The sequence below is a fragment of the Taudactylus pleione genome, unplaced genomic scaffold (assembly GCF_031769625.1).
Source record: "Taudactylus pleione unplaced genomic scaffold, aTauple2 ptg000044l, whole genome shotgun sequence".
Taxonomy (NCBI): domain Eukaryota; kingdom Metazoa; phylum Chordata; class Amphibia; order Anura; family Myobatrachidae; genus Taudactylus; species Taudactylus pleione.
This window is the reverse complement of record NW_028284446.1, coordinates 2,321,700-2,336,647: the sequence shown is the minus strand read 5'-3', so window position 1 is coordinate 2,336,647 and position 14,948 is coordinate 2,321,700. Positions and strand designations below refer to the sequence as shown.

Sequence of the window (14,948 nt, the reverse complement as noted above, 5' to 3'; positions counted from 1 at the left end):
CTACTTCACCGACAAAGAGTCACTGAAGGTTGCTTCAGAATCCCCAGAGTTGGACTGTAACACCATAGTGTGATAGAGTCAGAAGGCCATGAGGGTCACCTCAGGAGGACCCCCCCCCCTGCTCACCAGGAGATGAAACCTCTCTTGGGGAAGAGACTAGTCCCCTGGATGCACGTCGTGACGGCTGAGGACTCCCGCTTACCAATGGAGAGCACCTGAAATGAACACTGTCGAGATGGTCGGGAGGAGACCCTCAGACAATGTCCGAATGTATGACATACCTGACATTGCCACCCAACGAACAGTATTGCTAAAAAGGAAGCCACTGTTCTGACCCTGTCGGACTGAACTTTTTCAGGTTCACCGGGAAACAAGGGTTATGCCAGAGTGAAGGCCCAAGACAGGCTAAAGTTCCAACCAGTTAATTGACAGGGTGGAATCGACAGACATCCAACTGCACTGAAATGGATGCGAACCAGACACTGTCCTTAGCAAAGAATACCCTGGACGAGATGGCCATAGTCACCCGAAAAGGGACCGACTTGCCTCCGGGGAGAGCATCATCGTTTGAACAGTGATCAGACAGAAATAACTTGTTCCATCTGGAGATAAGCCAATTATGGAAAGGCCTGGAATGGAACTAAGCCCATTCCACCCTTCCAAAGGCAGACACTGAATAGTGGACCATGCATCCCAGAGTGTAAAGACATATGTCGACTGCGCAGACATCCATGTACTCCTAATGGAAGAGTGGAGATGCCGTCTTATGCCAGAAGAATTCTCAGATTCTGAGAATCCAGCAGGGCTCCTAGGTGAAGAATACCCAGAGAGGGATGCAGGGAGGACTTTTTCCCCATTGATTAAACGTCTGCAGTCAACCCCCCTGTCAGTCAGTCAGACCCGGCTGTAAAGTACCCCGGTGATCCTGCTAAGAGCAGGAGGCCATCCAGGTACAGGAGCATTGGGATATACTGAACAGAAGAACTGTCAGAAAATCCAAAACGCTGGTAAACCCCTGTGGGGCTGAGAGCAGTCCCAACAGGCAGAGCCCGAAAAATCGTAAGTGCTGTGATACAGCAAACCTCAGTCCATGCTGAGGTAAGGTCTCTGTAAGTACCCGTAGGCACGCGTCCTGTATATCCAGTGATACCATAAAGTCCCCAGGTTCCAAACATAGTATGATGGAGCATAGGGATTGCTTCCTGAGCCCAGGTAGCTTTAGGAACTGGTTCGGGGAATTGAGACAGAGAATAGGCCAAAGAGGACCATTCAGCCACCGCACCAGAAAGAAAGCAGAACAACCAGTCCCTCGCTGAGAAAGTGGGGATGGCCCAATTAGCTCCGCTTACCGCAACAACTGTATAGCTTTCTGGATTTGTAAGGCCCTGTTCCGAATAAGGGCCTGCGTACCATCACATGGAAATAGGCCGCCTGAGCAAAGAGAGTGCGTACCCTCCTACCCACGTAGCCGCGGCAACTAGACACTAGTACCGGGCAAACTGAGAAATCGCCATCTCCCAGTGGTAGGCCTGTCTCGTCAGGCTGACGATATATCCGTAGGTTCAGAAGCAGGATCGGCTGGCAGTCCAGGTCTGCTCGGAACTGGATATGTCGGCCCTTGTAAAGGCCGACAGTCTATGAAGAAACAGACCTTTAGGCTGACCCAGAGGACAAAAAGACTTAATAGTCTGAGGCCCCGTAGTGAGCATAGCTGACGGCGAGAAATTTGTACTGCCACTGTCAAGGTCAGGACCCAACAAGATATACCCTATAGATGGTATCTGCACCTCTGCATTCCCAGAGCGCAGCCATAGGGTATTACGGAGGATACAGTCGCAGCCGGAACTCTGAAAATTAGGAGCTGGTATCCAATATAGGCATGTCCACCTATGACAACTGCATATATTACGTGAGCAACCAAATACATTTGAACCCCAGACGTGTTGGAGGGGAAAAAACATTACAAATGCATCAGCTCAGTATGCAATAGTATTAACCAACCATGCTATCGCCATGGTAGGATGGGTAACAACCCCTGAAAGCGAGTATACTGATTTCAGGCAGAGTTACCACCTACGGATCAGAAGAATCCAACCACGCAGGAATGGGATGCGTAGTAACGTCTGTAATCCGACGAGTAACACGCCCATCCACCCCAGGAGGGGCTCATGATGACCCTCAGGGAATTTGGGACAGGAGACCAAACACTGTTGTAATACCTCATATCTGGCAACAGCCAGAGTCCCGCCATGCGATCCACCCGCTAGTCAGCAACAGGGACCCAAAAGGCACGTAATACTGAGGGTGTATGATACAGGTGCAGAATGGACCTGCTACCAGCCCTAAAACAGGGATAATACTACTTGAGATAGGCTTCCCCCCGTGTAAGAGGGAAAGAGCCCAAAACAGTATCCAGTTCACGGTAGAGCCAAGTGGGAAGTAAGCACAGGGCGTCAACCACGCCAATTTGCGTTTCATAGAAAAACAACATCCACCCAGGGTGGCTGTTGTGGTAATCCCTGCAAGGGGCATGACAGACTATTGTGGCACCAGGGGGAATTCATATACTCGAAAAACCCCTGTAGGGAGCGGTAGTCTGTGTCACAGGCGAAGAGTGCAAGAAACTGCGAGATACCCTGAGATGAAAAAGGGCAGTATGGTGAAGTAACCCCAAGTGAGGTACAACAATGGGGCCCGCCCGGCGATCCCGGCGTCCCCTGCCCTGTTAGTAAATGCCCTCACCCCTCAGCGCCAGGGTCGGACTTGCCCGCTAACCACAGTGCAGCTGCTTGCCGGCCATGTGCAGCAGCAGTAGCACCAAGGATTCACGAAGGAGGAGAGGAGACAAGCTCCAGCAGGGTACTCAAGGCTCCTTGCAGCCGCAGACAGGCATACCCCCTTCTACACTGCTCGCATGCAGGGGCGGAGCCAATATGACTAGCACCACCCCTTTCCCATTTCCCCACAAATTACGGGAGCATTCCATCCACACCTGTTAGCAACTACATTGAGGTATCTGGTATGTTATGTATAATGTGTGTGTATGTATGTATGTATGTGTGTGTGTATGTATGTATGCATGTATGTATGTTTGTGTCTAATAAAATGTGTGTGTGTTTCATTATTTATTTTATAACTAAGGGTGATGTGTCTGTGGTGGTGGGGTGGTGGGAAGGGGGTATATTAATAATGTGTCACTGTGTAGTGTATTTATATTATCTTTGTTAAATGTGGGTCACTGCAACACTCTTCATTACTTAGCAGGCACTGCGACACTTTGCTTTACATGGAAGACATCACAACACTGCATTATCTGGTGGGCATTGCAAAACTCTGCAGTATATGGCAGGCACTGTGACACTCAACATTATATGGCACAACACTCTGCATTATATAGTGAGCACTGCGACCCTCTGCATTACATGGCGGGCACTGTGACACTGCATTACATGGTGGGCACTGTGACACTGCATTACATGGCGGGCACTGCGACACTGCATTATATGGCAGGCACTGCGACACTCTGCATTACATGGTGGGCACTGTGACACTCTGCATTACATGGCGGACACTGCTAAACTGCATTATATGGCGGGCACTGTAACGCTCTCTACATTACATGGCGGGCACTGCGACACTGCATTATATGGCACAACACTGCATTATATCGTGAGCACTGCTACCCTCTGCATTACATGGCGGGCACTGTGACACCACATTGCATGGCGGGCACTGCGACACTCTCTACATTACATGGCGGGCACTACAACAATCTGCATTATATGGCAGGTACTGTAACACTCTCTACATTACATGGCGGGTACTGCGACACTCTGCAATATATTGGTGTCACTGTGACATACTCTGCATTATATGGGGGTCACTGTGACACTCCCTTCATTACATGGAAGGCACTGCAACACTCTACATTATGCAGCGGGCACTACAACACTCTGCATTATATGGCGGGCACTGCAACACTCTGCATTATATGGTGGGCACTGCAACACTTTCTAAATTATATGGTGGGCACTGCAACGCTCTCTGCATATGGTGGGCACTGATGGTTTCTGTATTATATGGTGGGCATTGCAATCCTCTCTGTATATGGTGGGCACTGATGCTCTTTACATTACATGGCGGTCACTGATACTTTCTGCAATATATAGCAATCACTGTGACATCCTCTGCATTATATAGTGGTTGCTGTGATGTTCTCTGCATTATATGGTGATCACTATAATGCTTTCCAAATTGTCTGGCGGTCACAAAAATGCTTTCAGTTGTCTATGGCAGGTACTAAATTGCTATCAGTATTTTATGGTATTTCTTAAAAGTATTGTCTATCTAGAGTCAGTAAAATGCTCTCCGTATAGTCTGGCAGTCACAAAGATTGCAAAAAGAATAAGCGTTTTTTACACTACTGCGTCATTTTCTGAGATATCGCTCTGCGCATGCGTCATATTAGCAGTGCAGAATCGCATGGATCTGAATCAATGGTTGAAGTGAGCTGTAACAGGTTAGCGGGAAATGGGCTGTAACTGAATTGGAAGTATTGAGTCAAATATTACAACTCATTTTCATAGGGATATCAAGGGTGTGTCATTTGTTTTACAAAGTTGAAGAGTCAGCATGGGACAAGGAGGGGCCACCTACATCTATCTTGCCTCCGGGAAACTGGGAGGAAGTTACGCCACTGGTTACGACTGCTGTCAGAAATGAAGATAGATAGATAGATAGATAGATAGATAGATAGATAGATAGATAGATAGATAGATCTAGGTTTACATACTGTCTATGCGCTTAAAACGTGATCATCCCACATAAATATAAAATATATAACCATCTTCCTGGAAACATATAGAAAACATTCCCAGGTATACTGTACATATTTGTGTTTAAAACGTGATTATCCCACATAGATAAAAAAGTTACAGCCATCTTTCTATTGGAAACACATAGAAAACAGTCCCACATATACGGAAATGCACCTAAAACGCAATCACGTAAATTTAAATTGATTTTTTTGTCACTTAGGGTGTCTTTCTTACATATCATTTGATGTTATATGTGTTTTTTAGTTTGTAAAACTTGAAATTTAGTTAAAAAAATATGAGATATGGTAAGAACTTACCCTTGTTATCTCTATTTCTACGAAGTCCATAGGGTTCCACAGGATACCTTGGGGTATAGGTGTGACGTCAGTCGCAGGGCACCAAAGAGTTAAGCTTTCAGCCTCCCAGGATGCACTAGGTCCCCCTCCTATACCCCGCCCCCGGGCCAAGGCACCTCAGTTAGTTACCAAGCCATAGGCCGGAGGAGGAGAAGGAAGAGAGAGAACAAAGATCTGGACACATACAAGAATCACATTCTCACCAGAGGGAGACGGAAAACCGGTGACCAGAGCAAAGCCCATCTGCAGCACAGGTGCGACAGGGCGGGAGTCCTGTGGAACCCTATGGACTTCGTAGAAATAGAGATAACAAGGGTAAGTTCTTACCATATCTCATATTTTCTACTTCAGGGTCCATAGGGTATCCACAGGATACCTTGGGGATGTCCCAAAGCAGTATCCTTTAAGGGTGGGGACGCTCCTGTGCAGAAAGGAGAATCCGCCGCCCGAAGGAAGCATCCTGAGAGGCGAAGGTGTCAAACCTGTAATACCTCACGAAGGTATGGACAGAAGACCACGTAGCAGCCTTGCAGATCTGAACTGCCGAGGCACCACGTCGAGCTGCCCACGAAGGACCCACAGACCTAGTGGAATGAGCCTTCAGAGAAGGAGGGACCGGTAGGCCTTCATGAAGATAAGCTTCAGAAATAGCCATACGGATCCAGGCTGCCAAAGTTTGCTTTGAAGCAGGCCAACCCTTTTTACGGAAGCCAAAGAGGACAAACAAAGCGTCCGACTTCCTAAACGAAGAAGTGCGGTCAACATAAGTCCTTAAGGCCCGCACAACATCCAAAGAGGCCTCACCCACGGAAAGACCCGGTGAGTTAAAGGCCGGAACAACTATTTCCTCGTTAATATGAAACTGGGAAACAACTTTGGGAAGAAACTCGGGCCGAGTGCGGAGCACTGCCCTGTTCCCATAAAAAACCAAGAAAGGGGGTCTACAAGAAAGAGCCCCTAACTCAGAAACACGTCTGGCCGAAGCAATGGCCAGAAGGAAAACAGTCTTAGCTGTTAGCCATTTAAGATCCACTGAGCCCAGTGGTTCAAACGGCGGTCCTTGGAGAGCCCTCAGGACCACAGCCAAATCCCAAGGCGCCACAGGTGGAACAAAGGGCGGCTGAATGCGGAGAACACCCTGCATAAAGGTGCGCACATCCGGGATTGTAGCAATCCTACGGTGAAACCAGACAGATAGGGCCGAAACCTGTACCTTCAAAGAAGCAAGGCGAAGCCCATGATCTAGTCCCGCTTGCAGGAAGGCGAGAATCCGAGACAGACGAAACTCCCGCGGTGCATAACCTCTCGGTCGACACCACTGGAAGAACGTATGCCACACGCGATGGTATATCCTCGCGGAAGACGGTTTCCGAGCTCGTAACATGGTACGCACCACAGAGCTGGAAAACCCTCGGGACCTCAGCATGGCCGTCTCAACAGCCACGCCGTCAAAGACAGCCGAGTTAGGTCCGGGTGAAGGCAAGGACCCTGAGACAGAAGGTCCGGTCGTAGCGGCAACCGCAGAGGAATGTCCACGGACAGACCCTGAAGGTCTGAGAACCAGTGCCGTCTGGGCCACGCGGGAGCTATCAACAGGAGCGTCCCTCCTTCCTGTTTGAATTTCCGGATTACCCGTGGAAGAAGGGAGACCGGAGGGAACAGGTATGCGAACCGGAACGTCCACCGGACGGACAGAGCATCCACCAGAGACGCCCCTTCGTCTCTTGTGCGAGACCCGTACACCGGCAACTTGTTGTTGTGCCGGGACGCCATGAGGTCGATTTCTGGAAGACCCCACCTGTCCACCAGTAGTTGAAAAACGTCCGGGTGCAGGGACCATTCCCCCGGATGAACGTCCTGGCGACTTAGAAAGTCCGCCTCCCAATTGAGCACTCCCGGGATGAAGACCGCTGATATGGCCGGAAGATTGCGCTCCGCCCAAACCAGGATCCGAGAGACCTCTACGAGAGCCGCCCGACTGCGAGTTCCTCCTTGCCTGTTTATGTAGGCCACGGTGGTAGCGTTGTCCGACTGGACCTGCACCGGGCGACCCTGGAGAAACCGCTGTGCCTGCTGGAGAGCATTGAAGACCGCACGGAGTTCCAAGATATTTATTGGAAGCTCCGCTTCTGTCGGCGTCCACCTGCCCTGGAACAAGTGTGGACCCGAAACTGCTCCCCAGCCCCGAAGACTGGCGTCCGTTGTCAACAGGACCCAATTTGGAACCCAGAACGGACGTCCCTTGTTGAGGTGGGTCGTCTGTAACCACCACGTAAGGGACAGGCGAACCTCCTGGGTGAGCACAATCGTCTGGGACTTCAGAGACTGAGTCAGCCCGTTCCACTTGGACAGGATCAGGTGCTGCAGAGGTCTGGAGTGAAACTGGGCGTATTCCACCATGTCGAACACCGACACCATGGAGCCCAGTAACCTCATCGCCGAGTGTAAGGACACCCGGCGGCTGTGCAGACAACTGCGCACCCTTGACTGTAAAGCAGAGATCTTGTCCTCCGTCACGAAGATCCTTTGCTGTCCCGAGTCCAATAAGGCTCCAAGATGCAGAATCCTCCGAGACGGGATTAGAGTGGACTTCTGCCAGTTGATTAGCCAGCCGTGCCGTTGCAGCAGTGCAATGGTCAGGTCCAAGTGGCGTAACAGGAGCTCTGGAGATCCTGCCACCAATAACAGGTCGTCCAAATACGGCAACATGCGGACTCCCTGCAGCCGCAGAGAAGCCGCCATGACCGCCATCACCTTGGTGAAAACACGTGGTGCTGTTGCCAGGCCAAAAGGTAACGCCCGAAACTGGAAGTGGTCGCTGCTGATTGCGAACCTGAGGAACTGTTGATGGCGCCAAAGAATAGGGACATGCAGGTAAGCGTCCTGTATGTCCAATGACACCAAGTAGTCCCCAGGTTCCAGCGCCAGAATGATGGACCGTAGGGTCTCCATCCGAAACTTCGGGACCCGCAAAGACTTGTTGAGTGCTTTGAGGTTGAGAATCGGACGATATGACCCATTGGGTTTCTGTACCAAAAATAGATTTGAATAGAAACCCTGGCCCCTCTGGGAGAATGGAACCGCCACTATAACTCCAGCCTGGAGCATAGTGTGCAATACCTTCCGCAGCTCCGTAGCCTTGTTCCGGTCTGATGGGAGACCCGTGGTGAAGAAGCGAGCCGGGGGTCTGTGCCGGAAGGAGAGGGCGTATCCGTGAGAAACCACCTCCAGAACCCAAGTGTCTGTCGTAGTGGTCGACCAACACTGGGCGAACTGTAGCAGGCGGCCTCCCACCCTGGGATCCCCCAAAGGGAGGCCCGGACCGTCAGGCCGCAGGCTTGTCATCTGGCTTGGGGGCCGGACGTCTGGTACTCCATGCCTGCTTCCGGGGCTTGACCGATTTCTTAGGGCCAGCCTGTTGAGGAAACGACTGTGGTTTGGGCCTGCCCTGGGCCCTAGATGACCGAAAGGACGATGGTCCCGAACCAGAAGGAGCAGCGGCCGACGGGAGACAGGCAGATTTGGCTGCCGCCAGCGTGGCCACAATCTTATCCAGATCCGGACCGAAGAGAACTTCTCCGGTAAACGGCAACGCTTCCAGACCTTTCTTGGAATCTGCGTCCGCCTTCCAGGATCGCAGCCACAAGGTGCGACGAGCAGCTACCGCTGCTGAAGAAATTCTAGACACCAGAGTACTAATGTCTAGAGCCGCCTCGTTGATGTAGGTGGCCGAATCACGGAGATTGCCAATCAACTCCGCCTGATCGGCCGGACAGTCGGATTCAAAAGAAGCCTCTAATGAATCCGCCCAGCGCTCCATCGCTCTGGCAACCCAGCAAATGGCCATAGCCGGCCGTGCTGCCCCCCCTGCAAGGGAATAAGCGGACTTCAGGCAGATTTCTACCTTGCGGTCCGTAGCATCCTTAAGGGAGGACATGGATGGCATCGGCAATGTGGCACTACGGACAAGACGGGTCACGTGAGAATCCACCTGTGGAGGGGATTCCCACTTCGCAAAATAATTATCCGCGAACGGATAAGCCACCGCCAGGCGTCTCTGCGGCTGGTATCTTTTGCCAGGTTGTTTCCACGCCTCCTCTAAATGGTCCACCAACTGACCCGAAAGAGGAAAGACTGTGGCATCGCCCTTCACATCTTTGAAAAAGGCATACTTAGATTTAGCCGCTGGGGGAACTTCGTCCTCAATCACCAAGGCTGTGCGGACCGCCCGAATAAGTCCAGGAATATATACTTTGGACTTAGCATCAGCGTCCTTAGTATGGAGAGGTTCCTGATCGTAAGGATCTAGAATCTCCCCATCATCAGACGTCCCTTCGTCATCCTCATAAGGAGCGGACAGAGACGCCACCGGCCTTTTATGAGACCGCATCACAGACTCCCCTTGCAACACATCCGACAAGTGCTGTACAGAACTCGTCAGGGAGTTAACCCACGCTGGCTCCTGAGAACCCGGGAAATAGGGAGACTGTGGGGTACCACCAATTGTCGTGGGAACCCCTGCATGGGTGACGACACCACAGACTGCTGGGACAAACCCATCGGAGTAAACGCGGGCTGCGGAGCTAACTGGCCCACTAAAGCTGTTAACGCCTGAGCGAAACAAGCCCAGGGCGGCTCCTGTACCGGTGCTGTAACCGTAATAGGCCGCGCCATGGACAAACACTGCCGGCAAAGGCCCTCCGCGCTACCCTCCCCCTCCGCTAACGGTACTTTGCACGTGGTACACTGTAGCCGGAGGGGAAAATCACTTTCAGACATGATGGCACCACGTATGTGACCTCTCTCACCAATTAAGTATTAAATAGGCGAGAGACCACCCTGCAGCACCGCACCGCAAGGGCTTTAGCAGAAAGAACAGGGACAGTAATAAAGCTGACAGTTTAGATGAAGAAAAAATTACAGGCAGCAGCGCTAGCACAGTCACATACAATGCAGAGAAATAACAATTCCTGCACTAACAGCGCTGATCACTCAACTACACAGACACAGGGCCTGGTAGGACACAGCGCTGCATACACAGACCTGACCACAGCGGAGGAGAGGTATGCGGGGGGACCCAGACCACGATGCTTCCGTCCAGCGCTTCCAGCAGCGTTCACCATGCGTTCTGGAGAAGATGGCCGCCGAGGAGCAGAGAGGAGGCTGGCCTGGGGGAGGAGCGCTGCCACAGGACCAGTCGGCAGCATGCAGAGAGGGCTGTGTGCAGCGGGGGAGGCGCCGGCTGTGAGACAGGGAAGGCGCGCTCCCCTGGCATGCATTTAACCCCTGGGACGCCGCAGCGCTACCGCTCTGCTGCGGTCCGCTGTCCCAGGGGGTAGTGGAAGCGCAGGTTGGTCGCCTGGCTCCACGCTGCAGCCAGTCCCCAGGGAGCCCCCTGCCTGGGGACTTAGGACCATGTGATCAGCGGGGACCCACCGCGGGACCCCGCTGCTTACCTCTGTCCCCCTTGAATCCGGCCATGGTCCGGAGCATCTGGGGTCACCGCTAGCTGTGACCCCAGACGCCCACCAGCATCCCCGGATCAGTACCGGCGTTCTGGTACCGGCGGGGTGTAGGGAAGACAGCATGGACGTCAGGACTGACTGTCCATGCTGTACATCCAGTTGTGCAGCCACAGCTGCATGAAGAATAAGCTTCAGGGGCTCTTCTAGCCCCCACTCCAACAGGTGCACCCGACTCCGGCCGGGCACCAAACTAAACTGAGGTGCCTTGGCCCGGGGGCGGGGTATAGGAGGGGGACCTAGTGCATCCTGGGAGGCTGAAAGCTTAACTCTTTGGTGCCCTGCGACTGACGTCACACCTATACCCCAAGGTATCCTGTGGATACCCTATGGACCCTGAAGTAGAAATACTGTCACTTCTACAGCCCTACACATGTGTTTGTGAGGTTATTTTTTTGTCTATCAATTTCTTTAAATTTTTTTTCTCCTTTCTCCCTAATGCCACAGTCTTGCAGACTCCAACCAGCAGCAGATCTCTCGTGGCTCGTGAGGGGAGCCAGCAGGCCCTTCCCAGCAGGGCTGCCAAGACCGCACCGTGCCCAGGTGAAGGGGGCATGGCCTAATCGCGAGCGTTATGACCATGCCCACGTCCTGGAGAGGGGGGCGCTGTGAGCACTCAGCCCAGCACATAACCAGTGGGGGGCGCAATCAGGATGATCACTTCCCCCCACAGGCAGAGGAGACTGCTGCTGCTGCTTTGAAGCAGCAAGCCGTCTTCCTTTGCAGCCCGGCAGATAGTAGCGTGTGCTGGGATGCTCAGCTGACAGGGAGGAGGGGGGAGTGGCTTCGACCCGGGCCCCCGTCGTGCCCATCCAGTAAACCTGGGCCCGGGTAATTAGTACCTGCTCAGCCCCCTTGGGGCCCCTGCTTCCCAGCACCTCTATATGTACAAAATATAAGACCTAGAGAGCTCAGTTTGGTGCTGCCCTTTTCGTTATGGCTTAAGAAATATATCTGATTATGGGCCGTATTCAGTTAGCGTCGAAAACTGCAGTTTTTTTCTCCATTGGCAAACAGGCGAAATTGGAGAGAAAAAAACTGGAGAAATGTATTCACCATCCCAGACCAGGAGAATAAAAATGCAAAATCCCTATTTTTGACTAAAAATGTGGGGATATCTTTCAGACCCCTTTGGACACCCCAGAAAGAAAGAATGCCAAGAGGTACTCAACAGGCGCTGCAGTGAGTGGTTCAACCAAACAGCTACTATATAAAGGGATAGTCACTCCCTAACACATATAAAAATCAAAGAAAAGTTAGTAGCGCTGGACAATGAGTAGTATGTATATATTAGTAAAAATATGCATATATAGCATTCGAATACATTAAGAATGTTTTATTAATTAAAATTTCATGATACTGTTAAATATGCTCACAGTTCTGATGTGATATAATATTAAAATGAATGATCTCACCCACAACCCTAGAGTCCAATGTCTGCCTGGTCACATACAGCACCTTTTTGGGTGGACACTGGGAGCACCAAGAGATGCAAATTTAGAACTGTTCACTGGATAATAATCCTGGTCACCGCTAGAGGGATGTCCCTTTAACATATTAATCAGCAATTCAGAATGGTGGGTCCTCAAGTCATACGGTGTCCATGCGTGGTGAAGTCCAAACAAAGATAATGTTTATTTGCTCCCAGTTCACTTTGTCCTTTTTGCTCCCAAGGGCTGGTTCAGGCTGATCTATGGTTTATCTGGAATAAATAGGTCCAAATATGATAAAAATTGGATAAGAGTGATGATCCCTGGTGGTTCCTGATGTGTTTTGCTTCATCAAGGTGCAGCTTTTTCAAAGGTGCCCAATAAATGTCCAGGATGGTACTTTTATACCCCTCTAAAAATGGCTGCTAATTAGCACCTGGTTTCAATTATAAACATAAAATGCCATATATATATAAAAGACAATTATAAAAAATACAGTTGATCACAAACATATTCACATCAATATATAGTTTAGGAGGCAGACCCATTTAGTATTTATATAATTTAGAGAAAATAGTAATATATTATTTTATAAATAATCCCAGGATTCCAGTTTACCAGCACCCGATCATGGAATGCAAACAAACAACAGCTGGTTGTCAAAATGTACCTTCCGCATTACCGATCCTAGACCTCCACTCTGGCACCGTTCGAAGGGAGACTAGAAGGGAGACATTAATATCCCATCTGTCTCCCCCTTAACCGCTAGACCCTCTCACTCCAGGTCGGCGGTGATCGTTGGTCCGATCATGTGTACAAATCACGTGATCGGGTAAATATCAAATCTGCGGCAGATAGTCATGTGACCCAAAGCACATCCTATCAAGGATTAGATGTTATCCCCGGAATTCTGAGATTTGTAGTAGGTATATTAATCCTATTCTATTCAAACTTATGTCACAATTGGTCACATTAAATTAGAGACACGGCTGTTTAACATACTATCCCAATGGATCATGGGAATGGTAATCGTTCCATTTCCTCTGTACAACTTACATGTATTGATATGATAAATATATATCATCAAGAAAGTTTATTATAATTTGCAAACATTAATTCACTTCATATTTTTCTCTCTGGACTAAATGTAGTCTTTCTAATCACAAATATTATTCTCATATTTTTTATGTGTGATCTTAGTGTTGAGACACGAGGCTGCAGAAAGGAATCAACATAAAATGATAAATTAGATGAAAGAGAATCAATGCCTGAAATAATAGGGTGCCCAGGAGGTGATGTGAGGGATTTGTGAATTTTTGGAAAAATTATAATAAATAGCTTTTGTAGGGTGAACAGAAAATAAAAACCAGAATTCCTCCCTGGATATGACCCTATCAGCTAGTGCTCCATCCAACAGGGTGTGTAACTCTATTAGAAACACCTGTGTAGGATCCAAGGATAATTTTCTATAGAATTTCTAATTTTACAACTGTCTCCTAGCTTCAGCAATATATTCCGCTCTATCTTGCATCACTAATCCTCCCCCTTTCTCTGCCTCTTTAATTATGATAGATGTATCTTTTATCAAATCCTTCAAAGTTTTTCCTTCCCACTTATTCAAGTTCGTTTTTTTCTCTTTTAGATTGGATTTACACATTCTCTTAAAGTCGTCTAGAGTAGTTTGTAAAAGCTCTCTATGCTTGAACCCTTAGATTTGATGGGATAGAACTCAGATTTTAGGTTAAACGTCTCCTCCACTTTTATTCACATCGAACAACTTTTGGGTTCCGATTTGTGAGTTGCCATTGTTCTCTTCCCATAGTTCTGTAAGGATATCGTCATTGACATCCACAACTATGGGAAGGGCATATTCTTTTCTTTTGTTCAAATTTTGTCTGGCAAAAAAACATTTGCCAAAGAAAAGATAAGTGATTCTGCACAGAACTAATTATGAATTATACACCAACCATTCAACAATCACAGAATTTTATCCATCATCAATAATTGTTGGTGGTGCTCCCAAAGCCCAGTTGGTACGTATTGAACAAAAAGTAGAAAAAAGTAGGGCTATTGTCTGGGGCACTCTTAAGTATTGATATTATAGAATTAAAACATAACTTTTATTAGCAGCAATAAGAAAATGAAGTACCATATAGTTTATTAAAAAAATCACATGGTATAAATCCATCATAAAATCAGACTTCATGAATCATAATGAAATCTAAAGGCGAATTGTTGATACATTACACAATCAGAAACTGGGTATTTGATTGATAATATATAGAGATACTAACGTATATTTATATTGCTTGGCCATGTGCAAAAACACTCCCAATTATATATTTAAGCTACAGCACCTGGTATTCCCTGAAGGTCACCCTTCCAGGTACTAGCCAGGCCAAATACAGTTTAGCTTCCAAGATCAGACGAGATTGGGCAATCAAGCATTGTATGTCTGTAGGTGTTATAGGGAAAATTGCACAATCAGTAGGTCAAGACAATATATATGTAGGACTAATTGCATCTATAGTCCATTTGTTGATAAATAACAACTTTCAAATAAAGAATGCACAGGCAAACCTTATTTGTTACACATATCTACTTAAATGTCACAGGATATCACCAAATATAATACATAGGTAATGTTGTATGCTTCTGGGGGACGGCGATGGGGGCTACTTGTGACCCCACTTATGCCAACCTCTTCATGCGCAGGTGGGAGCGGGAGTTTGTTTTCGGAGAGACATTGGAACAATATATGAAATTTGTTGGTGGTTGGTGGAGATACATCGATGACATCCTTATGATATGGGAAGGAGAACA

At 48.8% G+C, this 14,948-nt stretch overlaps 1 pseudogene; it reads right to left on the bottom strand.

Moving 5' to 3' along the window:
• Positions 1-14,470: 14,470 nt before the first annotated feature.
• On the bottom strand, positions 14,471-14,588 carry LOC148537740 (5S ribosomal RNA; annotated as a pseudogene).
• Between the last annotated feature and the right edge of the window lie 360 nt (positions 14,589-14,948).